Genomic DNA, 24,218 nt, shown 5'->3' with positions numbered 1-24,218 from the left:
CATGGTTCACGCCACGTCTTATAGTCCGCTTACGGCTTTGCTTCTAATTCATGCAATCGGCTCTGAGCGTCAGTGAGGGGGGGGGACTATCGATCTTGTTCATGAACAATAATCGGACGGAGGGGGCTTCTGGCCAACCTTCCCACTGGCCGAAGGGCCAGCAGGGATTGATCTCCTGCAGAACAAGGACAATTAGGGTGTGGGGCTGTAGGAAGGAGGGGGCTCTGGAGAAATGGGCCGGAAAACATGGCCGGGTCCAACCCGTGCCTTCACAGGTGTTATCAGGTAACCTGAGCAGTTTAAAATGAAGGTGAACATTGCCTCCTGATTGAACATTTGCACGGGTAAATAACTTGTTTATTGCTCCTTACTAAATATCCCATTAGAAGAGCTCTGGTTCCCTGTTGGTTTCGGCTGCTGCCTGCTGTGACCCAGGTGGGCTGGAGCAGGCACGTAAAGTCCCTTTGTGATGCAAGGATGTCCCAGGAGCCACAGCCCCTGAGCGCTTGGGGCATCCCGGCACGGCACCTACTGCAAAACAGAGCGGAATGTTGGGCAGGGGAGACAGGGTGGGCCAAATGCCTGACTCGGCTTCTGAGCAGGAACTCCTGGGCTGGGGAGGCCGGTCTGAGTGTCGCTCCCCTAACCAGGAAATGCAGAATGAGGCCACAATGCAATGCTGCTTTTCTGGAGGCAGGATTCTGATCCCCTTCCCACACTCGAACGCACACAGCGTTTCCTTTCCGGCCCTTGCAACCTTAGCAGGGATATTGTGGGCCTTTGGCTCTGTAAGCCGCCGATCTGAGCAGCGTGGCCAGCAGCAGCCTGGGGGGGGGGCACCTTCCACGGGGAAGGATTTATCCCAGTCCGTAGCCCACCGCCTGCCCTGCGCGGAAGACAAGGCTAATAAAGCACAGGGTGTCAACGGGGATAATTGGAATCCAAGCCCTTGGAAGAAGCCCCCGGGGCTGCATTAATACAACGGCCTCCCTAGCTGTGCCTGCAGAGGAGAGCGTGTGGGTCGTATCTCATGTTAATAGACTGCAGGGGGGGGGACGGATGGGGGGGCCTGGGAGAGGGAACTAAAGGGGCTCTGGCTCTTGCCTCCTGTCCTGGGCACGGCCTGTTCGGAAGCCCCCCCCCCCCGGAGAATCCAGTTTCTGAAATGGGGCCAGCCGGCAAAGGAAGGACATGCTGCAGGGCCCAGATGACATCACTTATGAAAGGCGCTGCTGCCCCCCCCCCCAACCCCCCTGGCTCAGGCTGCATGGCACCCTCAGCTCTGAGGGGCTGCAACTGTGTGCCAAAGGCCAGCGGCGGGAGGGGTGGGGGGCAAACACAGACAGGTGCTGTCTGAGAGAGAGCTGGTTCTTAAATGCCTTTTTCTCTACCAAGGAGTCTCAGAGCGGCTTCCATTCGCCTTCCCTTCCTCTCCCCCCAACAGACACCCTGTGAGGTGGGTGAGGCTGAGAGAGCCCTGAGATTACTGAATAAGAAGAGGAAGAGTTGATTCTTATATGCTGCTTTTCTCTACCCGAAGGAGGCTCAAAGTGGTTTCCAATCGCCTTCCCTTTCCTCTCCCCACAACAGACACCCTGTGAGGTGGGTGAGGCTGAGAGAGCCCTGAGATTACTGAAGAAGAAGAAGAGTTGGTTCTTATATGCCGCTTTTCTCTACCCGAAGGAGTCTCAAAGCGGCTTCCATTTGCCTTCCCTTCCTCTCCCCACAACAGACACCCTATGAGGTGGGTGAGGGTGAGGGAGCCCTGAGATTACTGAAGAAGAAGAAGAGTTGGTTCTTATAGGCCGCTTTTCTCTACCCGAAGGAGTCTCAAAGCGGCTTCCATTTGCCTTCCCTTCCTCTCCCCACAACAGACACCCTATGAGGTGGGTGAGGGTGAGGGAGCCCTGAGATTACTGAAGAAGAAGAAGAGTTGGTTTTTAGATGCCGCTTTTCTCTACCCGAAGGAGTCTCAAAGCGGCTTCCATTTGCCTTCCCTTCCTCTCCCCACAACAGACACCCAGTGAGGTGGGTGAGGCTGAGAGAGCCATCACTGCTCAGTGAGAACAGCTTCATCAGTGCTGTGGGGAGCCCAAGGTCACCCAGCTGGCTTCATGTGGAGGAGGAGTGGGGAATCAAAGCCGGCTCACCAGATTAGACATCCACACTCCTAACCACTGTGCCAAGCTGGCTCTTTTCATGCTTTCAAAGGATCTTGTTCTCAGACAATCTGTCTTCCGTGTCTCCCGGAATGTTTCCTCCAGAGAGATCACATGAATCCTTCGTGATCAGTTAGATTCCATAATAAGTCAAAGAAACAGCTTCATTTGCACAGCTGGCTCTCCTTGCAGCGACTGGTGTCCCCCCCAGAGCTATTTTTTATTTGTGGCCAATTAATCACTCCTGCCTGTCATTTCACTGGCCCATGGCTGGGATAAATCACCCTTTCGACCTTATCTGAATGGCTCCCACACCTCCCCATCTCCCCCCCCTGTGCAGAAAAGAGAGAGAGACAGAGAGAGGAAGGGAAGGTGATTGCAGGCCGCTTTGGGAGTCCCCTGGCTAGTGAAAAGCAGGGTACAAAACTCCAGCTCCTCCTGCTGCTGCTCTCCTCCTCCTTGCAGTGTGGCCCCTGGCCGCTCCCTCTCCCGTCCCCTGCTGCTGGGGCTGGACTGCAGCCGGCCTCTCTGCCCCCGCCTGCCCCAGGAGAGCCTCGCTGGCCGTGGAGAAGCAGGTGGCCACGGACTGCCCCCACGCCTCTGCTGCCACCAGCCAGCCGGATGCCTCCGCGGTATTTTTCAGATGGCTCCGAATTTGGCTGCCTCCACTCGCGTCTGGCTCTCGGTCCCAGCTTTGGAGCCACCTGTCCTTTGGCACCAACTGCACATTTCTCCCTCTGCCCCCCCTCCCCACGCTGTTCTCATGTCAAAATTAACTCCACAGTGGAACATAAAGTCTGCCTGGAGACCCGCCTGCCATCCTGCTTCGCTCCTGAGTGCGCGGCTCCTCTCCTCTCCTCTCCTCTCCTCTCCTCTCCTCTCCTCTCCTCTCCTCTCCTCTCCTCTCCTCTCCTCTCCTCTCCTCTCCTCTCCTCTCCCTGCTTTCTGCTGTGCTGCTGCTGTTGTGCTTCTGCAGCAATGCAATTCCAGGAACATCCGGAGCCCCCCTGGCCTTCTCCTCCTCCACCCCCCCTCCAATTGTTCAGGGGACTTGAGGGCCGAGTTCCAGTTCTGCGGATCTTTCCTTCCCCCCTCCTGACTTGCTGAGATGCAGCAATTTTGGGTGGGGTGGGGGCTCAGAAGCCCAGTTGGGCTGCAGAGAAAAAGAAGAGAGACAGGAGCCCTTTCCTGTCTCTCCTTCTCAAGGCAGAGATTAAAAGCTTTGCTTCTCTCCTGGCACAGATTGGAGGTGGGGGGGGGGGGAGATATTAGCTCTCTTGTTTGAAAGGTGGAGATTAAAAACACAGCATTGCATGGCATCTGTCCCCGCACAACTTGGAAGGTGGGTGGAGAGAAACCATGGCAGAGTCTCCCAGGTCCTACACTGACATCCTAAATGCTATCCAAAACTGTCTCTCAAATTTAGGCAAGCCCCGCCCAGTGCCAGAGAGGACAATAGAAAAGCCCAGAGGAAGAAAACCGGCCGCCAGCTCAATGTGCAAGCAGAGAGGAAAGAAGGCCGAGGCTGTATCAAGAGAGGCATCACATCCAAATCGCAAATGTCATCGTCCCTGTCCTGTATGGCACATGGGTCACACCCCACCGGGAGTCCTCTGTGCAGTTCTGGAGGCCCCATTTCAAAAAGGACAAAATGGAGAGGGTGCAGAAGAGGGGGATGAGGTTGATCCGGGGCCTGGGGACCAAACCCAATGAGGAAAAGTGGAAAGACCTGGGAAGGTTCAGCCTGGAGAAGAGGAGGCTGAGAGGGGACAGGATGGCTCTCTTGAATTATCTGAAAGGTTGTCCCTTGAAGGAGGGCAGGGAAAGGTTCCTGTTGCCAGCAGAAGACAGGACCCACAGTAATGGGATAAATTACAATATCCCAGAATATATCTAGAACAAAATTAGCTAGATAATGGAGGGGGGGCACTTCACAGCCAGAGAGGTACAGCAGTGGAATGGGCTGCCTCAGGAGGTGGGGAGCTCCCCCTCACTGGCAGTCTTCAAGCAGCGGCTGGACAGATCCTTCTCCTGGACGCTGGAGGCTGACCCTGCCCTGAGCAGGGGGTGGACTAGATGGCTTTCATGGACACTTTCCCACTCTAGGATTCTAGGAGTCTAGCTCAGCAGTGGAAGGGGCTGCCTGAGGAGGTGGGGAGCTCTCTCTCACTGGCCATCTTCAAGCAGCGGCTGGACAGATCCTTCTCCTGGATGCTGGAGGCTGATCCTACACGGAGCAGGGGGTGGGACTAGATGGCCCCATGGCCCCTTCCCACTCTAGGATTCTAGGAGTCCAGTTCAGCAGTGGAAGGGGCTGCCTAAGGAGGTGGGGAGCTCCCCCTCACTGGCAGTCTTCAAGCAGCGGCTGGACAGATCCTTCTCCTGGATGCTTGAGGCTGATCCTGCACTGAGCAGGGGGTGGACTAGATGGCTTTCATGGACACTTTCCCACTCTAGGATTCTAGGAGTCTAGCTCAGCAGTGGAAGGGGCTGCCTGAGGAGGTGGGGAGCTCTCTCTCACTGGCCATCTTCAAGCAGCGGCTGGACAGATCCTTCTCCTGGATGCTGGAGGCTGATCCTACACTGAGCAGGGGGTGGACTAGATGGCTTTCATGGACACTTTCCCACTCTAGGATTCTAGGAGTCTAGCTCAGCAGTGGAAGGGGCTGCCTGAGGAGGTGGGGAGCTCTCTCTCACTGGCCATCTTCAAGCAGCGGCTGGACAGATCCTTCTCCTGGATGCTGGAGGCTGATCCTACACGGAGCAGGGGGTGGGACTAGATGGCCCCATGGCCCCTTCCCACTCTAGGATTCTAGGAGTCCAGTTCAGCAGTGGAAGGGGCTGTCTAAGGAGGTGGGGAGCTCCCCCTCACTGGCAGTCTTCAAGCAGCGGCTGGACAGATCCTTCTCCTGGATGCTTGAGGCTGATCCTGCCCTGAGCAGGGGTGGGACTAGATGGCCTTTATGGACATCAGGGTTCATTAAGATCAGTCTTGTCTGCTCAGACTGGTAGGAGTCTCAGGTCGAGGTCTTTCCCATCACCTCCCACCTGTTGATTTTAAACTGGAGTTGCTCGGATTGACCCTGGGACCTTCTGCATGACAAGCAGAAGCTCTGCCACTGAGCTACAGCCCCTCCCCTGCCATAGGCTTCTTTAACCCCACTGCCCAGCTGAGGGTCCTGATCCCCAGCCCCAACAGCCTTCCGCATGGACCGGTCCCAGGCCTTTCAGTACTTCATGCTGACCTTCAGCTTGGTGTAGTGGTTAGGAGTGCAGACTTCTAATCTGGCAAGCCAGGTTCGATTCTGCGCTCCCCCACATGCAGCCAGCTGGGTGACCTTGGGCTGGCCACGGCACTGATAAAGCTGTTCTGACCGAGCAGGAATCTCAGGGCTCTCTCAGCCTCACCCACCCCACAGGGTGTCTGTGGTGGGGAGAGGAAAGGGAAGGCGATTGGAAGCCACTTTGAGACTCCTTCTGGTAGACAAAAGCGGCATCTAAGAACCAACTCTTCTTCCTCCTTCTTCTTTGCAAACAGTCTCCAGGGCTGGACACGAGGCCTTTGTGAAATGTGGCTGTATAAGCAGTGCTATCTGCTCTGGCTCCACATGCTAACCTAGGTTGACTTTGAGATTAATCCAGGGGCTTACGAGCACTCCAGCTGCTATATTTTGTGCTCCGGGGGGGGGGGGGCGGCCTCTGAAGTTCTCGTGGTGCAGAGACAGAGCTGTGTCTTACTAGCTGTTTTCATATTTCAAAGGGAGGCGGAGTGAGTTGTCCCCAGGGGGATTTTATGCAAACTGAAATATTAGCAGCATGACTGGTTCGTAATCCCATTATCTTCCTGCACCAATGAATCTCCTCCTTCCGCAGGCCAGGGGGACACAGAAGGACATAAATGCCCACAGTTGTGGAGTGTTTTATCTCCCCACCCCTTAAATGGCCAACAAGAGGTGCTCAGTAGACAAAAGGGTGCCAGATGGGAAGGGGGAGCTTTCCTTGGCTTGGCTCAGTGGCAGAGCTCCCGCTTGCCGTGCAGAAGGCCTGCCGTTCCGTCCCTGGCAGCAGATCCATCCCAAAGGGCCAGGCAGGAGCGGACGGGAAAGACCTCTCTATGCAGCTGCCAGTCAGAGCAGGCAAGACTGAACTGGGGAGGGGCCGTGGCTCAGTGGCAGAGCACCTGCCCGGCATGTGGGAGACCCCAGGTTCAGTCCCTGGCATCTCAAGGACCAGGCAGGTGAGAGACCTCCACCCGAGACCCTGGAGAGCAGCTGCCAGCCTGTGTGGGCAATACGGACCGTGACGGACCGAGGCTCCAATTCAGTATGAGGCAGTTTCCTGTGCTCAGCGGCCATTAAGCTCTCCTCTGCTAGCAGGAGCTGGCAACTATCCCTGGCTCAGCAACCCGGTGCTTCTCCAGCCAGGAGTTGGTGCTCCGGGACCAGGAGGGACCCTCCGCCAACAGCCACTCAAGACGCCCTGGACATCCAGGGCAGATAGCCCCCCTCTCCCGAGGCAGACTGGCAGTGGGGGCGGGGGGGACGGGACAGGTGGGTTCTACTGCCTGGGAGTTTATTATTTGATCAAAGCTGTGAACTGCCACAAGCTGGCTTGGACTGGGAGTGGCGGTTAATAAATATAAATATGAATAATGTTAGGGGGTGGGAAGAGGAGGAGAAATGCGGTATGGATCCTAATTCTGTCAGATGGATCAATAACTGGTTGACAAATCGTCCCCAGGGGGTCCTTGTTAATGGTTCAGCATCTTTTTGGAGAAGAGTGACAAGTGGAGTGCCCCAAGGATCTGTCCTGGGGCCTCTGTTGTCCAACATATTTATAAATGCTTTGGATGAGGGATTAGAGGGGATACTTATTAAATTTGCAGATGATACTAAACTGGGAAGGGTAGCAAACACAACTGGAGACAGCAACAGAATACATCATGATCTTGATAGGCTCGAGAAGTGGGCTAAACTGAATAAATAGAGACAAATGGAAAGTTCTGCATTTAGGTAGGAAAAACCAAATACACCAATGTAAGATGGGGGAGACTTGTCTTGGCAGTAGCATGTGCAAAAAGGATCTGGGAGTCTTAGTAGACCATACATTGAACATGAGTCAGCAGTGTGACTCAGTGGCTTAAAAGGCAAATGGGATTTTGGGCTGTATCAAACAGAGTATCGTGTCCAGATTACGGGAGGTGATGGTACCGCTTTACTCTGCTCTGGTTCGGCCTCACTTGGAGTCCTGTGTTCAGTTTTGGGCACCCCAGTGGAAGAGGGATGTTGACAAAATGGATCATGTCCAGAGGAGGGCAACAAAGATGGTGAGGGGTTTGGAGACCAAGACGTATGAATGAAGAAAGTTTGGGGGAGTTTGGTCTGTTTAGCTGGGAGAGGAGATGACTGAGAGGGGATCTGATAACCATCTTCAAGTATTTAAAAGGCTGCCATGTAGAGGATGGAGCAGAGTTGTTCTCTCTTGCCCCAGAGGGACGGACCAAAAGGAATGGGATGAAATGAATTCAAAAGAAATTCCATCTAAACATCCGGAAGAAGTTCCTGACAGTCAGAGTGGTTTCTCAGTGGCTTCCTCGGGAGGTGGTGGGTTCTCCATCTTTGAAATTTTTAAACAGAGGCTGGATAGCCATCTGATGGAGAGGCTGATTCTGTGAAGGCTCAAGGGGGTGGCAGGTGACAGTGGGTGAGCGAGAGGGTTGTGAGTGTCCTGCATAGTGCAGGGGGCTGGACTAGATGACCCATGAGGTCCCTTCCAACTCTATGATTCCATGATTCCAGGAGGGACCCCGGGTGGGCGTGTCCACACCTCTGCTTCCCACCCATATTCTGCCCTATGACGCCACTTCTGGGGTTTTTCAAAGCCTCGCGAATGTTTCAGGGATTTCTCAATGGCTGAGAAAGGCTGGACTAGAATCTTGGAAGAGCCAGGTTCAAATCCCCACTTCTGCCATGGAAGCTTACTGCCTGGCCTTCCCCACAGGGCTGTAGCAAGAGGATGGGGGAGGGCAGAATAAGGTTCTAAGCCTGTGGTTCTCAACCTGGAGGTCAGGACCCCTTTGTGAGTCAAATGACCCTTTCACGGGGGTTGTGGCAGGGCAAGCAACGTGGCCGGGAGGGGGTCGCAGCTACACAACAGCCTTGTGGGGTAGATTGAAATAGTGTTCGTCTGTCTGGAGCGGTGGGAAAGAGTGGGATTGGCCTGGTGGGACAAGAGGCAGAACTGAACTGAGAAACCCCAGAAAAAAAAACAATTTATATACAGTCATGAACAATGGATCTTAGGCCATTGGTCAGTTTTGGTTTCATTTCTGTGAAAGAACCCTTGCGTAATTTTATGGCTGGGGGTCCCCACAACATGAGGAACTGGATTAAAGGGTTGCGGCATTAGGAAGGTTGAGAACCACTGTGCTAAGTCGCTTTGAGTCTCAGCTGCAAAGACAAGTGGGATATAAAGCCATAAAGGCATGCCTGCCCTCAGCCCTGGCTACCTCACGGCAACAAAAGGGGGGAAGGGGGAACCGTGAGATCCACTCACTGGTTTCCTCTAGGCCATTCCTTCTCCTCGGTGAGGACCCAAAGTGGCTTAGGTCAACCTCCTCTCCTCCTCACAGCAGCCCTGTGAGGAAGGTCCAGCTGAGAGCACGTGGCTGGTCAACCATTGCCCAACACGGCAGAGCGGGGACTTGTCCCTGGGTCTCCCCGGCCAGTCAGACAGCTCCCTGCTGTCAGGGGGAAGAGGCAGAAGGAAGCTGCGGGCAGTTTCATTCTCGGCCACACAAAGTCCGAGGGCACCACCCCCCAGGAGACGGCCTGGAAAGGGCCCCAGCCATGGCTCAGACCAAGCTGGAGCCCAGCGGCATCTTCCAGGCCCACAAAGATCAGTTCTGATCCACTGTGGCACAAAGGGATACCCTTCTGGCCTTGTTTTTTCATACAAACATATCTCCGTGTGCAAAAATTTTGTGATAGCCACACAGCCCAGGAAACCACAACAGCCAGCCTGGGAATAAACCTTCCTGCACAGGTTGGCCTTCCAGGTGCCCCTGGACTCCAGCCCTGTTCTCTTGCTTCAGCCCAACACGCCACCCATCTGAATCTACATTAAACATGAGTGCATTGTTGGGACCCACAAAACTAACCCACCTCCCCATTTTTTGTTGTTGTGAGTCACTCGTAATGTGGGTAGAGATGATCCTTGTGTTGAATACAATGATACAGGCTAGATATCAGGAAAAAAAATTCACAGTCGGAGTAGTTCAGCAGTGGAATAGGCTGCCTAAGGAGGTGGTGAGCTCCCCCTCACTGGAAGTCTTCAAGCAAAGGTTGGATACACACTTTTCTTGGATGCTTTAGGATGCTTAGGGCTGATCCTGCATTGAGCAGTGGGTTGGACTAGATGGCCTGTATGGCCCCTTCCAACTCTATTGTTCTATGATTCTATGATTCTACAACGATATAGGCTAGATATCAGGAAAAAATTCTTCACAGTCAGAGTAGTTCAGCAGTGGAATAGGCTGCCTAAGGAGGTGGTGAGCTCCCCCTCACTGGCCGTCTTCAAGCAAAGGTTGGATACACACTTTTCTTGGATGCTTTAGGATGCTTAGGGCTGATCCTGCATTGAGCAGTGGGTTGGACTAGATGGCCTGTATGGCCCCTTCCAACTCTATTGTTCTATGATTCTATGATTCTACAACGATATAGGCTAGATATCAGGAAAAAATTCTTCACAGTCAGAGTAGTTCAGCAGTGGAATAGGCTGCCTAAGGAGGTGGTGAGCTCCCCCTCACTGGCAGTCTTCAAGCAAAGGTTGGATGCTTTTGGATGCTCTGGGCTGATCCTGCGTTGAGCAGGGGGTGGGACTAGATGGCCTGTGTGGCCCCTTCCAACTCTATGATTCTAATATTCGGCTGGGTCCGGCCTGTGTTTGGGCATCTCCCTATCATGCAGGGTTTTTACGACCCGTTGCTTAGTTTGCCTTTGAAGCTGAGCAGGGGATTTAAGTGCTGAGAAATAAAAGACTCCTACGGGGGCTTTAAAAATTAATAGCTCTTTACCTCTTTGAGATAAAACAAAACAGGAAGTGGCACAGTATTAAACCACACACACACACATATACACCCACACACGCCCACAAACACATACACACAACCCTCCAAAGACGATCTTCTGTCCACACCTCTGTTTATGCTTTCACACATAAATTCTCACTTCCACAGAAGGTGCAAAGGGGACCAGCTGCCCACCAAGACATGCAGCTATGAACTGCAGATTGCAAAAAGAGGGTCAACGTTTTCTCAGCGATAAGGCAAGAGTTGGGCAGGAAATGCAGGAACCGGCGCATTCGTAGATTGCAAAAAGAAGGTCGACATTTCTTCAGAGGTAAAGCAAGAGGCAGGGAGAAAATGCAAGAGCCCATCCCCCTCAGGGCTGCCCCACGCACCCCTCTGACTGTGTGAGTGTTCATCAGCCTTCGCAAAATGCCCAGCCATCAGCAAATTCCCACCCTTTTATCAAATGCAGGTTTGCAAAATGCCGCACAGCCATTTCAAAGAAATTGTTACGGGTGGTGAAGAAATGGGCTCGATACAGAAAAATAATTCTCCATCATTCATCCCCTAAAAGCCCATCACCCACCGTGGGCATCTGGAGGGGTACAGCTTCTCAAGCGGCCTGCCCCCACGGCTTCCCCCTTGCTTCCCCAAAGGGTCTTTGTCAAGGAGGACAGAATGCGGCCACCACGGCCAGAGCTTGTGGAGGCAGAACTGGCCCAAGCATCCAGTGAAGCTCATGGGCAGTAGATTCAGGACAGGCAAAGGGAAATACTTCTTGACTAAAACACAGGATTTGCAGTGACAGTCACCAGCACGGGTGGCTTTAAAAGGGGATCAGGCAGATTCATGGAGGAGGGGTCTACCAGGGGCTACTGGCCATGGTGAATCAAGGGAACCTCCACATGCACAGGCAGTCAACCGCTGAAACCTAGATTCAGGAGGCAACCTTAGGGGAAGGCCTCGAACGCTATGCCCTGTTGATGGACCCCTCTGGTTGGCTCCTGTGTGAGAGAGGAGGCTGAACTAGAGGGATCCAGCAGGGCTCTTCTGAGGTCCCTACTCGAAGTAAAGCCCGGTGCGTTTAGGAGTGACTTGGGGGGAGGATTTAAAGGGAGCAGGGAGGCATCTCTCTGAAGCAGGCTGTGTGTGTGTTCCAGGGCCTGGCTGGGCCTCTCAGCAAAGAGCGCATTCTCAGGCCAGGAGAGCCACAGCCTTGGAGAGCCACCGTGGTGTCGTGGTTAAGAGCGGCAGCCTGTCACCTGGAGAGCCAGGTTTGATTCCCTCCTCCACATGCAGGCAGCTGGGTGACCTTGGGCCAGTCACAGCTCTGTCAGAGCTCTCTCAACCTCACCTCCCTCACACGGTATCTGTTGTGGGGAGAGGAAGGGAAAGTGGAAGGAAGCTACTTTGGGAGTCCTTTGGGTAGTGAAAAGTGAGCGGGGTACATAAAACCAGGAAGCCAGAGCGTCCCCGCTGCAGGGAAGGGGTCTGTCCCTTCTTAAGCTGGGCCTCCTGGTTTGGGGGTGTGCCTGCCCAGACCTTGGCTCCTTTCTCCTTTCTCCTCCCCGCAGGCTTCTGGCAGCGGAGGAGCTCTTGGGACGCACCAAGGAGACCTCCCTCTCCGGCTCTGCCCCAGATCTTTGTGCCGTCACATTAAAAGCCTTCCGGAGTGCAGAATCCACTCTCTGGATGCAAATGCAAAGCGACAGGAAGACGGGGGGCTTTTACTGCGTGGGCAAAGTGAGGCTTCCCCCTTCTGCGGAGCGGAAGGCTGTGTGCAGGATGCATTATTGATAGTGCCGTGTGGGCGTCAGCACTGCGAGCGCATATGCCCACTCCGCCGGCTCCAAACCCAGCTGGGTGGTTGCTGCAGCTGGCGCAAAACACGGCCGCTCCCGGCTTCTGGAGGGGGTCTTCGGGGGTTGTGGGCAAGAGCCCCGGCCAGGGCAGTGCCGATCCCCGTGCCGCAGGAGTTGAGGAGCAGGGCGTGCAGGGGGGGGGGCAGGGAGGGCGCTTTTTGTTGCCTGGCATGCACAGGAACAGCAGTAGCCGCAGCCAAGGGAGGGAAGAGCAAAAGGCCGCCCATCGCGAGGGAACCTTCCCAGGCCTGCCGTGCTGAAGGCACATTCTGGGCCGTTCCGGGGTCTGGGGGTCTCTAGTGGGCAATCCGGGTCCAGGTCCCTTCTGGGGTCCACACTAGCTTAAGTGCGGAGTGTTCCGTGACCTTCTGCAGGCTTCCCAAGGATAGACTGCCCTGGAGGCTCCCTCCTGCTGCTTCCCAACCTCACCTGGCCCTGCTGTGCAGCTCGTGGCCCCGCAGGGAAGCACACTGGCTCTGGCCCATTGTCCACATTCCCCTCCCCCACCCAGGCCTTTCCTACCTGCCCTTGCAAACCCCCTTTTAAAAGGATGCTTGCGGATTCCCTGGGGATCTTTCTGGTTCATTCTGAAAGAAGCAAGAGGAGAAGTTTCCAAGCAGGGCACTTCTGGGTGGGAGGAGCAGCAGGGGGGAGAAAGGGCAGAATCATTTCAGGGACAAGCCCTTGGCGGGGGCTGGAGGGGGGAGGCCACAGAGCAGGCAGGAGGAGAGTGGGAGGCACCTGGACTCCCCCCAGAAGCTAAACTGAGGCTCGGTCACATGACGAGAAGAAAGACAATGATGCGAGGAAGCGTTCAAGGCGGCAAGGAACGGGGCCCTGGCTCAGTGGCCCCTGCAGGGCCCCCCCACACACACACACGGAATGGCCTGCCGGAGGTGGTCAAGAGAGCCCCCCACCCTCCACAGGAAATGCAAAACTGAAGAGGGCTTTCTGCACACGTAACACAGCTGCACTTTAACAATGTATATAGCTAGAATCCCAGCGTTGGAACGGCCATAGAGGCCAACTAGTCTACCCCCCTGCCTTCTGCACTGCTCCAAAAGTGGGATGTGTATATCCTCACTGATACATCTAATTCACAACATGGCCAGATTTGTGGATACTTAAAATCTAGAGTGAAGGCATGAACAGACAAGACTGATCTTTCTTCAAACCCAAAAAAGTCCCAGCTTTTTCTCAAATCTAAAAACAAGCAAAAAAGTGGGTGGAGGAGTAACCTCCATGGATGACAGGAGGAGCACCTGAGAGTCAGCATGGTATAGTTGATAGGAGCACCAACTTCTAAGCTGGGTTTCACCCCCCCCCCCCCCCGTCCTCCCCCATATGCAGCCAGCTGGGTGACCTTGGGCTAGTCAAAGCACTGATAAAGCTGTTCTGACCGAGCAATAATATCAGGGCTCTCTCAGCCTCACCCACCCCACAGGGTGTCTGTTGTGGGGAGAGGAAGGGAAGGTGTTTGTAAGCAACTGATGCCCTCAGTGGCAACTGCTAGGCAACCACAACAGTATTGCTAGCCTTCAAGCTTTGGTTTCTGCCATTAAAGGCTAGGGGGGGGGTTGAGGCTTTTAAGGGCTGTTTTGGCCTTTGAGGGAGGAGTTCTTGGGGCCAAGGTCAGAAGCAACCACCAGGTGATTTACTACCATACAACTTGTTCATCTTACCCTGGCCCATCTGCTTGCTGCTGTTCAACAGCAGCCACCCCTCTACAGCCAAGGCAGTGGCTTAGAAGATCTGAAAGACCCCGGTTCGAATCCCTGTCCTGCTGCAGAAGCTCACTGGGCCAGACACATCATCTCAGCCTTGAAGGTTTGTAGAGAGAATGTAATGGAGGGGAGGAGAAGGATGGAAGCTGCTTTGGGACTTCCCAGGAAGGAAGGTGGGGTGCAGTTGCTGCATATAAATTGTAAATGTAGCCAGAAACTGGGGAGGGGCAGATAAAGCTAGACTGATTGGTGCAAGGGATGGAGAGAAGCAAGCAGGAAAAGGGGAGAAGCTACAGGAACTTTATCTTTAGGAGCTTTCAAGACCCTGGAACAAATTAGTTCATCTTGAAGATGTTCCCGGAGTCTCGTTCCGAGTGTCGTCCGCCTGCCGTAGCTCCTGGTCACCTTGACTCTGAGCGGGACGGGTGAGCCGGGTGACTCCCTCCACCTGTCTGGGTCTGTGTTGTGATCCATCTTGGCTCTTGAAGGTGACCTGCTTCATTTCTGACAGCCGCCATCCATCAGAGGCGAAAGTAATGAGGTCTAAGCCGCCTTCGGTAAATGTGCCTTTTAATTGCAAAATATATTACCCCACATTTGTAATCACTTGGCTCTTTTCAGGCAAAGCATCTCTCTGCTTGCTGTCCTGCCTCAGAGACTCAGGGGGACCCACCTGCTGCCTCTGCTGAGTCAACCGCTCTGCCACACAGCCCCTCTAGCTGAGCACATTTTGGCTTCCGGCCACGGGGATGTTCTCCTGAGCAAGCCCTGTTGGGGCAGACAGCTTTAAGAATGTAAAAAGAGTCCTGATGGGCCAGGCCAGGGAGGGTCCCTCCAGTCCAGCCTCTCTTCTCACCCAGGGGCCAGACAGTTCCTCTGCAGGGCCAGCCACAGGGCAGGGAGGCCGAGGCCTTCCCCTGAGAAGACCCTCAGAAGAGCCCTGCTGGGTCAGGCCAGGGAGGGTCCCTCCAGTCCAGCCTCCCATCTCACCCAGGGGCCAGCCAGTTCCTCTGCAGGGCCAGCCACATGGCAGGGAGGCCGAGGCCTTCCCCTGAGAAGACCCTCAGAAGAGCCCTGCTGGGTCAGACCAGGGAGGGTCCCTCCAGTCCAGCCTCCCGTCTCACCCAGGGGCCAGCCAATTCCTCTGCAGGGCCAGCCACAGGGCAGAGAGGCCGAGGCCTTCCCCTGAGAAGACCCTCAGGAGAGCCCTGCTGGGTCAGGCCAGGGAGGGTCCCTCCAGTCCAGCCTCCCGTCTCACCCAGGGGCCACCCAGTTCCTCTGCAGGGCCAGCCACAGGGCAGAGAGGCCGAGGCCTTCCCCTGAGAAGACCCTCAAAAGAGCCCTGCTGGGTCAGACCAGGGAGGGTCCCTCCAGTCCATCATCCTGGCTCACTCAAGGGCCAACCAGTTCCTCTGCAGGGCCAGCCACAGGGCAGAGAGGCCGAGGCCGTCCCCTGAGAAGACCCTCAGAAGAGCCTTGCTGGGTCAGACCAGGGAGGGTCCCTCCAGTCCATCATCCTGGCTCACTCAAGGGCCAACCAGTTCCTCTGCAGGGCCAGCCACAGGGCAGAGAGGCCGAGGCCTTCCCCTGAGAAGACCCTCAGAAGAGCCCTGCTGGGTCAGGCCAGGGAGGGTCCCTCCAGTCCAGCCTCTCGTCTCACCCAGGGGCCAGCCAGTTCCTCTGCAGGGCCAGCCACAGGGCAGGGAGGCCGAGGCCTTCCCCTGAGAAGACCCTCAGAAGAGCCCTGCTGGGTCAGGCCAGGGAGGGTCCCTCCAGTCCAGCCTCCCGTCTCTCCCAGGGGCCAGCCAGTTCCTCTGCAGGGCCAGCCACAGGGCAGAGAGGCCGAGGCCTTCCCCTGAGAAGACCCTCAGAAGAGCCCTGCTGGGTCAGGCCAGGGAGGGTCCCTCGAGTCCAGCCTCCCGTCTCACCCAGGGGCCAGCCAGTTCCTCTGCAGGGCCAGCCACAGGGCAGAGAGGCCGAGGCCTTCCCCTGAGAAGACCCTCAGAAGAGCCCTGCTGGGTCAGGCCAGGGAGGGTCCCTCCGGTCCAGCCTCCCGTCTCACCCAGGGGCCAGCCAGTTCCTCTGCAGGGCCAGCCACAGGGCAGAGAGGCCGAGGCCTTCCCCTGAGAAGACCCTCAGAAGAGCCCTGCTGGGTCAGGCCAGGGAGGGTCCCTCCGGTCCAGCCTCCCATCTCACCCAGGGGCCAGCCAGTTCCTCTGCAGGGCCAGCCACAGGGCAGAGAGGCCGAGGCCTTCCCCTGAGAAGACCCTCAGAAGAGCCCTGCTGGGTCAGGCCAGGGAGGGTCCCTCCAATCCAGCCTCCCATCTCACCCAGGGGCCAGCCAGTTCCTCTGCAGGGCCAGCCACAGGGCAGAGAGGCCGAGGGCTTCCCCTGAGAAGACCCCCAGAAGAGCCCTGCTGGGTCAGGCCAGGGAGGGTCCCTCCAGTCCAGCCTCCCGTCTCACCCAGGGGCCAGCCAGTTCCTCTGCAGGGCCAGCCACAGGGCAGAGAGGCTAAGGCCTTCATATCAGAAGAGCCCTGCTGGGTAGGCCAGGGAGGGTCCCTCCAGTCCAGCCTCCCGTCTCACCCAGGGGCCAGCCAGTTCCTCTGCAGGGCCAGCCACAGGGCAGAGAGGCCGAGGCCTTCCCCTGAGAAGACCCTCAGAAGAGCCCTGCTGGGTCAGGCCAGGGAGGGTCCCTCCAGTCCAGCCTCCCGTCTCACCCAGGGGCCAGCCAGTTCCTCTGCAGGGCCAGCCACAGGGCAGAGAGGCCGAGGCCTTCCCCTGAGAAGACCCTCAGAAGAGCCCTGCTGGGTCAGGCCAGGGAGGGTCCCTCCGGTCCAGCCTCCCATCTCACCCAGGGGCCAGCCAGTTCCTCTGCAGGGCCAGCCACAGGGCAGAGAGGCCGAGCCCTTCCCCTGAGAAAACCCTCAGAAGAGCCCTGCTGGGTCAGGCCAGGGAGGGTTCCTCCAGTCCAGCCTCCCATCTCACCCAGGGGCCAGCCAGTTCCTCTGCAGGGCCAGCCACAGGGCAGAGAGGCCGAGGGCTTCCCCTGAGAAGACCCCCAGAAGAGCCCTGCTGGGTCAGGCCAGGGAGGGTCCCTCCAGTCCAGCCTCCCGTCTCACCCAGGGGCCAGCCAGTTCCTCTGCAGGGCCAGCCACGGGCAGAGGGGCCGAGGCCTTCCCCTGAGAAGACCCTCAGAAGAGCCCTGCTGGGTCAGGCCAGTGAGGGTCCCTCCAGTCCAGCCTCCCGTCTCACCCAGGGGCCAGCCAGTCCCTCTGCAGGGCCAGCCACAGGGCAGAGAGGCCGAGGCCTTCCCCTGAGAAGACCCCCAGAAGAGCCCTGCTGGGTCAGGCCAGGGAGGGTCCCTCCAGTCCAGCCTCCCGTCTCACCCAGGGGCCAGCCACAGGGCAGAGAGGCCGAGGCCTTTCCCTGAGAAGACCCTCAGAAGAGCCCTGCTGGGTCAGGCCAGGGAGGGTCCCTCCAGTCCAGCCTCCCGTCTCACCCAGGGGCCAGCCAGTTCCTCTGCAGGGCCAGCCACAGGGCAGAGAGGCCGAGGCCTTCCCCTGAGAAGACCCTCAGAAGAGCCCTGCTGGGTCAGGCCAGGGAGGGTCCCTCCAGTCCAGCCTCTCTTCTCACCCAGGGGCCAGCCAGTTCCTCTGCAGGGCCAGCCACAGGGCAGAGAGGCTGAGACATTAATTCCCCTGAAATTGCCTCCTGGCACGGGGCGTCAGAGGTGGGTTGTCTTCGAATGAGGAGGGTCTCTGTAGTCCCCCCCTGAAAGACTCTCTCCCAGGAATCCCTCTAATCCCCCTTTAAAGCTGCCTCTCTCCGTGGCGATCCTCTGACAGCCAGTTCCACGTTTGCGCCCCTTGTTGTCACATTTCCCCTCTCTGGTGTTATTTCAGCGCAGAGGAAAGGGGAAAGCGGGCGGCCTCCCCAGCGATCCATTATACAACTGCTCTTGCTTAAAGTTCAGTTAGCAGCGGTGTGTGTAGAGCCCCGCCAGAGCTCCAGCAGGTAATTCTGCCTCTCAAATACCTGTCAGCAGAGACGGCAGACGCGGAATGGCGCTGCAAAATGCCACGGCTGGCACTTGGCGGAGTTTTATGCCCGCCGCACAGCAAAGCACGGCACCAATTAACATGCAGAGAGGCTTCTTCCCCGGCCAGATAAAGACGGGGAAAGGGAAGAAGGGAACTTGTAAGACTCCCATTTCTCTCTCTTCCCATCTGCATTGTCAAAAAATTTAAAATCTTAAATTGGGAACGCAACAGATTTTTTTTTCTTTTTCTTCCTGGGGAAAGACTGGCAAGAACAGAACAGGGGAGGAGCAGAAGGGGCCGGGTGGGTGGCCAGCAGGTGGATCAGAACGGGCCTTTTGAAGAACTGGATTCCGATGAGGTACTGGGGGGGGGAGGCAAGCTGCTGCCCTTCAGGACCCAGGTGGGACCCTCCATGACACCCCCTTGGCCCAGTTCGCCAGTGTGCCTTACCAAGGCGGGAGGGCACCAATGGGGGAAGGGATTGCTTGGCCAGCATCATCACCAAGGGCAACCTCTGCATGCATGCAAAGCCCTTCATGGCCTTGGACCCTCGTATCTGTGGGGGGGCCAGAGCAGGTCCCCTCATTTGAGCAGGGCTGTCTGCCAGTGCCAACTGGCAAGCTGGCAAAATCAAGGCTCAGACTGCTGGTTCTCCACGGACGGGCCAAAATACCCCCCCTGCCCAAACTGCAGCGGGAGGGGGGGCCTCACGGCTGGGCCATCAGGGCTCAGTGGTCTGATCACGGAACGGTATAAAGCACCATCAGATTCACCTGCATCCTGGCACCAGGTAGATCTGCCCGGACTGAGCCACAACGCCGCCCATTCCCTTCCACAAGCAGAAGGGGCTGTGTGTGTGTGAACCTCTCAAGTGGAAGACAGAAGAGTGTAGGAAGCCACAAAGCCAGAAAGACGTTTCTCTTCTGAAGCAGCATACGCGGAGTAAAAGCCTCTCTCCAATAATTTATGCTGCAATTGCCTTTGGAAATATGTCTTCCCATTTTTAATTTGTTCCCTTTTTAAAATGCTTCTTGCAACCTCCAAACAGAAAGGCTACGACAACCTTGGCGCCAGGTCTACCGAAAAATAAAAGGCTTTTAGAGATCTGGAATTTTGATCGCGGCCAATTGTTGTGTATTTGTCATACGCTCAAATGTGGCTCTGGCTGTGGAGGGGGGGCTTCTCTATCGGATATGGGGGGGTGGGCGCCTCCCTCTGGTGCCGTGAGGGGCACAGAAGTCCCCTTTTCATTGGCCATCAGTTAGTCTCCAGGAGACAGGCAATTAGCTGAAAACTGCTTGAACATCTTCAAAGATCAATCACCAGTGTTCCAGCATAAAATTGATATGAGTAATTTTTGGCTTCCAAAAAACCCCAAATAACTGAACAGGGCCAAAGCATTTATTTAAGAGAGACCAGCAGCAATTAGATGTGTTAATTTAGTCCTTTACTAAAATATATATGTCCCAGCCATAATTTTTTACTGAATAAATAACATCTTAAAGACCCTGTAAACAATTGTATAAAATTAAGGACCATATGAAGAAGAAGATTTGGTTCTTACACTCCATTTTTCACTAGCGGTTTCCAATTGCCTTCCTTTCCTGTCCCCACAGAAGACACCCCTGTGACGTAGGTGGGGCTGAGAGAGCTCTGACAGAACTGCTCTGTGAGAACATGACTATCAGGACTGTGACGTGGTCAAGGTCATCCCGCTGGCTGCACGTGGAGGCTCACCAGATTAGAAGCCGCTGCTCTGAACCAATACCCCAAGCTGGCAAAACAGGCCACTCTAGAGTTTTACTCCATTCATTTCTGAGAATCTGCCTGTCATCTTTATTCATTGAAAACAAATCTTTCTATAGAAATATTGTAGCTTCCGTTTTCTGCACAGACTCAATGAGAGTTTCCAAGAGTAGGGGAGACTCTGATCCAAGTAGCAGGGCAGGTTTCAAGACCCTGTTCCCACGTCTCTTGCCCTCATGATCTTGCCATGGAATGTTTCTTTAACCCGTCTTCCTGGTTGCTGTGCATTCCCCTTAGTCTGTCCTTGGCCTTACTCAATTGGGAAGGAGTCTTTTTAGATTAGGAGGCCTCCTTCTGGTTATACCTGTGGAGGTTTTGTTTCGTTATCTGGCCCTTGCTTGGCTGAGATATCCATTGAGGGATGTTTGAGGAGTTTGGGGTGCTGTGTGTGCCTCTGCATGGGAATCCAGGCCTGGGGTGCTGCGTCAGGTGCCCAGACTCAAACCGGGGGAAGGGGTCGCAGGGGGAGCCTCAAGGCCGGCTGGCACAATTGCTTTTTCAGCATCAGCAAGGAAAGCCCCTGCTTCTGTTCACCATTTCTCTTAATAAAGAAGCCTCTCATTAACGAGTTTGCGTATTGGGGCCATGTTCATAGGCCAACAGATGTTTCATGTATTTATTTTATTTATTATTGCATCTACATTCCGCCCCTTTCAGGACTGCCAACTCAGGGCTGTAAGGACGGCCATTCTACTGAGGTCAACCCATCTCATCTAAAACTCAGAGAGAAATTAAAAATTGTCATCTTTGCCTATTAATTAGTCCAAAGTAAAAAGAAAAAGAAACATCCCACTATCTAGGCAAGCTTTCCTCGCAAAGGTTTTTCTTTTTTTGCCATTTTTAAAATCCAGATTGTCCCACCGTGTTAATTTCGCATGTGAAAATGGGCCTACCCAATATGAATCCTGCCACGCCATTAAAAGCCTTAGAAGGACATCGCAGGATGTTCATTCCTGGGCCGGCCGAGCCGTCCCCGGCAGCCCCGAGGGCTCTGCCTCCCTCGCCCCAGGGCAGTCCAGAGAAGGCACATTTGAGGTGGACACCGCTGAATTCGTGGCCTTCTGAAGGCCGCCTGCGCTGGTCCCAGAAACATCAGGGCAACACTGGATCTGCCAGTTGAGAGAAGAACCCCCAATATCAGAGCTTTGGTCCACCCCCGTCAGGCCTGCATCAATATAAGATGGGGGGAACCTGGCTTGATGGAAGTACATATGAAAGGGAATTAGGAGTCCTGGTGGACAAAAAGTTGACTATGAGCCCACAGTGCAATAGAGCAGTCAAATGCGATATTAGGCTGCCCTGCTAGGACCATCGTCTCCAGAGAGCAGGGGATGCTCTCGTACCCTTCTCTTCCTGGGACCTTCCGCATGTCAAGCAGAGGCTCTCAGGCCAAGGTCTTTCCCCTCCCCTCCTGCCTGGCCCTTTGACCTGGAGATGCTGCTGGGGATGGAACCTGGGAGCTTCTGCAGGCCAAGCAGAGGCTCTGCCACTGAGCCAGGGTCTCAGGCCAAGGTCTTTCCCCTCCCCTCCTGCCTGGCCCTTTGACCTGGAGATGCTGCTGGGGATGGAACCTGGGAGCTTCTGCAGGCCAAGCAGAGGCTCTGCCACTGAGCCAGGGTCTCAGGCCAAGGTCTTTCCCCTCCCCTCCTGCCTGGCCCTTTGACCTGGAGATGCTGCTGGGGATGGAACCTGGGAGCTTCTGCAGGCCAAGCAGAGGCTCTGCCACTGGGCCAGGCTCTCAGGCCAAGGTCTTTCCCCTCCCCTCCTGCCTGGCCCTTTGACCTGGAGATGCTGCTGGGGATGGAACCTGGGAGCTTCTGCAGGCCAAGCAGAGGCTCTGCCACTGGGCCAGGCTCTCAGGCCAAGGTCTTTCCCCTCCCCTCCTGCCTGGCCCTTTGACCTGGAGATGCTGCTGGGGATGGAACCTGGGAGCTTCTGCAGGCCAAGCAGAGGCTCTGCCACTGGGCCAGGCTCTCAGGCCAAGGTCTTTCCCCTCCCCTCCTGCCTGGCCCTTTGACCTGGAGATGCTGCTGGGGATGGAACCTGGGAGCTTCTGCAGGCCAAGCAGAGGCTCTGCCACTGGGCCAGGCTCTCAGGCCAAGGTCTTTCCCCTCCCCTCCTGCCTGGCCCTTTGACCTGGAGATGCTGCTGGGGATGGAACCTGGGAGCTTCTGCAGGCCAAGCAGAAGGTCTGCCCCTGAGCCACACCAACGCAGCACCAGATGCCCGATTCAGGCCAGCAGCCTTGAATGACAGATGATGAATCTGTAGGGAGCCCTGGGGGGCAGCAGCAGGAATCGGAGAGGGAAAGCCCCCTGCTAATTGACCGCTGGATCCCGGGTGCACATCCGTCGTGAGGCAAAGGGAGGGGGCAGAAGGCGGGGGGAGGGACAAAATGCAGCAGCTCAGTCACCTTCACGGACACAGCCAACTTCCTGGCTTTATTTTGTAAATATTATTTGGGGCTTTAAAAGAAGCAAGATCATTCCTTGCCTTTAAAAAAAATCAAGAACACAGAAGCGGAACACAACCAACCCGGCTCCCCCTCCCCCTCCCCGGATTCACTTTAGGGGCCCCGAACTCGCCCCCCTCCCTCAGAAAAGAGAGCCGGGTGCCCGAAAGCTGGAAAATGTGCTGTCCATCGACCACACTACTTCCACTAAAGAATAGTTGCAGCTTACCACGGAAAAGGGGCTCAGAGGCAAACCGCAAGGAGCTGCAAATCAGTGAATTTGGCCTGGAAACTACCAGGGGTGACTCCCAGAATGAAAGACCGGGTGGGCTGGTTTTGTCTCAGCGTGAACCGCAGCATTGTCACAGGTTGCTCAAGCCACACCAACCCCTGGGCTTGCACAGCCCACGTTAGCGACAGTCAGCATGTGTGTGTGTGTGTGGGGGGGGGGTGACAACAGGCGTCACTTCAGAAGGGATGGAGACCGAATGGAGGGCGTGCAGAGGAGAGAACTTGTGCTACAAGGAAAGGCCGAAGGACTTGGGAAGGTTCAGTCTGAACAAGAAGAGGTCTGAATCCCCCCCCCCTTGGAAGCTCCTGGGGGACTCCCGGCTCACAACCACACAGGGCTGCAAGTCACCACAACATAAGCTACAGAAAGAGGAAAGTTTCAGGCCAGGCCTGTTGGTGAGGACACAGCTTACCCCTTCCAGGTTAAGACCCTCAGAAGAGCCCTGCTGGGTCAGACCAGGGAGGGTCCATCTAGTCCAGCCTCCTGTCTAACACAGTGTCCAAACAGTCCTTCTGGACAGTCAACAGCACGGCAGAGAGACCAAGGCCCTCATAAGAACAGCAGAAGAGCCCTGCTCAGACCAACGCCTATGTCTCCAGCATTGTGTGTCACCCAGGGGCCAACCAGTTCCCCTGAAGGGCCAGCAACCGAGAGGCCGAGGCCTTCCTAAGAACACCAGGAGAGCCCTGCTGGGTAAGACCAGGGAGGGTCCATCCAGTCCAGCCTCCCATTTCACCCAGGAGCCAGCAAGTTCCTCTGCAGGGCCAGCCACAGGACAAGGAGGCCGAGGACTTCCTAAGGACATCAGAAGAGCCCTGGTAGGTCAGACCAGGGATCCAGCAGAGTTTGGTTCCTGGGCCTGAAACTCTGAGGGTTACTGCTTCTAAACATAGAAGAAGAAGAAGAAGACAAAGAAGACGAAGACGAAGACGAATCATCATAGAGTTGGAAGGGGCCATACAGGCCATCTAGTCCAACCCCCTGCTCAACGCAGGATTAGCCCTAAGCATCCTAAAGCATCCAAGAAAAGGGTGTATCCAGCCTTTGCTTGAAGACTGCCAGTGAGGGGGAACTCACCATCTCCTTAGGCAGCCTATTCCACTGCTGAACTACTCTGACTGTGAAAACCTTTTTCCTGATATCTAGCCTATATCGTTGTACTTGAAGTTTAAACCCATTACTGCGTGTCCTTTCCTCTGCAGCCAGCAGAAACAGCATCCTGCCCTCCTCCAAGTGACAACCTTTCAAATCCTTAAAGAGGGCTATCATGTCCCCTCTCAACCTCCTTTTCTCCAGGCTGAACATTCCCAAGTCCCTCAACCTATCTTCATAGGGCTTGGTCCCTTGGCCCCAGATCATCTTCGTCACTCTCCTCTGTACCCTTTCAATTTTATCTACGTCCTTCTTGAAGTGAGGCCTCCAGAACTGCACACAGGACTCCAGGTGTGGTCTGACCAGTGCCGTATACAATGGGACTATGACATCTTGTGATTTTGATGTGATGCCCCTGTTGATACAGGCCAAAATGGCATTTGCCTTTTTTACCGCTGCATCACACTGCCTGCTCATGTTTAGTTTACAGTCCACAAGTACCCCAAGGTCTCGTTCACACACAGTGTTACCTAGAAGCGTATCCCCCCTCCAGTAGGCATGCTTTTCATTTCTCTGACCCAGAAAAAATGCTCTCGCTTATGCCCAGCAGTCGAGGTCCCCTGCTGGATCAGGCCAGTGGTCCCCCTTGCCCAGCATCCTGTCTCAGAGAGTGGCCATCCAGCAGCAGCAGAGGCCCACAGAGGCCCAAAAGGGTGTTCA

General features: G+C 55.6%; 1 protein-coding gene across 4 annotated transcripts in view; it reads right to left on the bottom strand.

Moving 5' to 3' along the window:
* FGF12 (fibroblast growth factor 12) overlaps positions 1-24,218 on the bottom strand; it is a 133,281-nt gene that overhangs the window by 14,331 nt on the left and 94,732 nt on the right. The window lies entirely within an intron of this gene.

This window comes from Paroedura picta, chromosome 8, assembly GCF_049243985.1.
Source record: "Paroedura picta isolate Pp20150507F chromosome 8, Ppicta_v3.0, whole genome shotgun sequence".
Taxonomy (NCBI): Eukaryota; Metazoa; Chordata; class Lepidosauria; order Squamata; family Gekkonidae; genus Paroedura; species Paroedura picta.
Note: the sequence above shows the minus strand (reverse complement) of the source record. Positions and strands in the feature narration are given on the sequence as shown.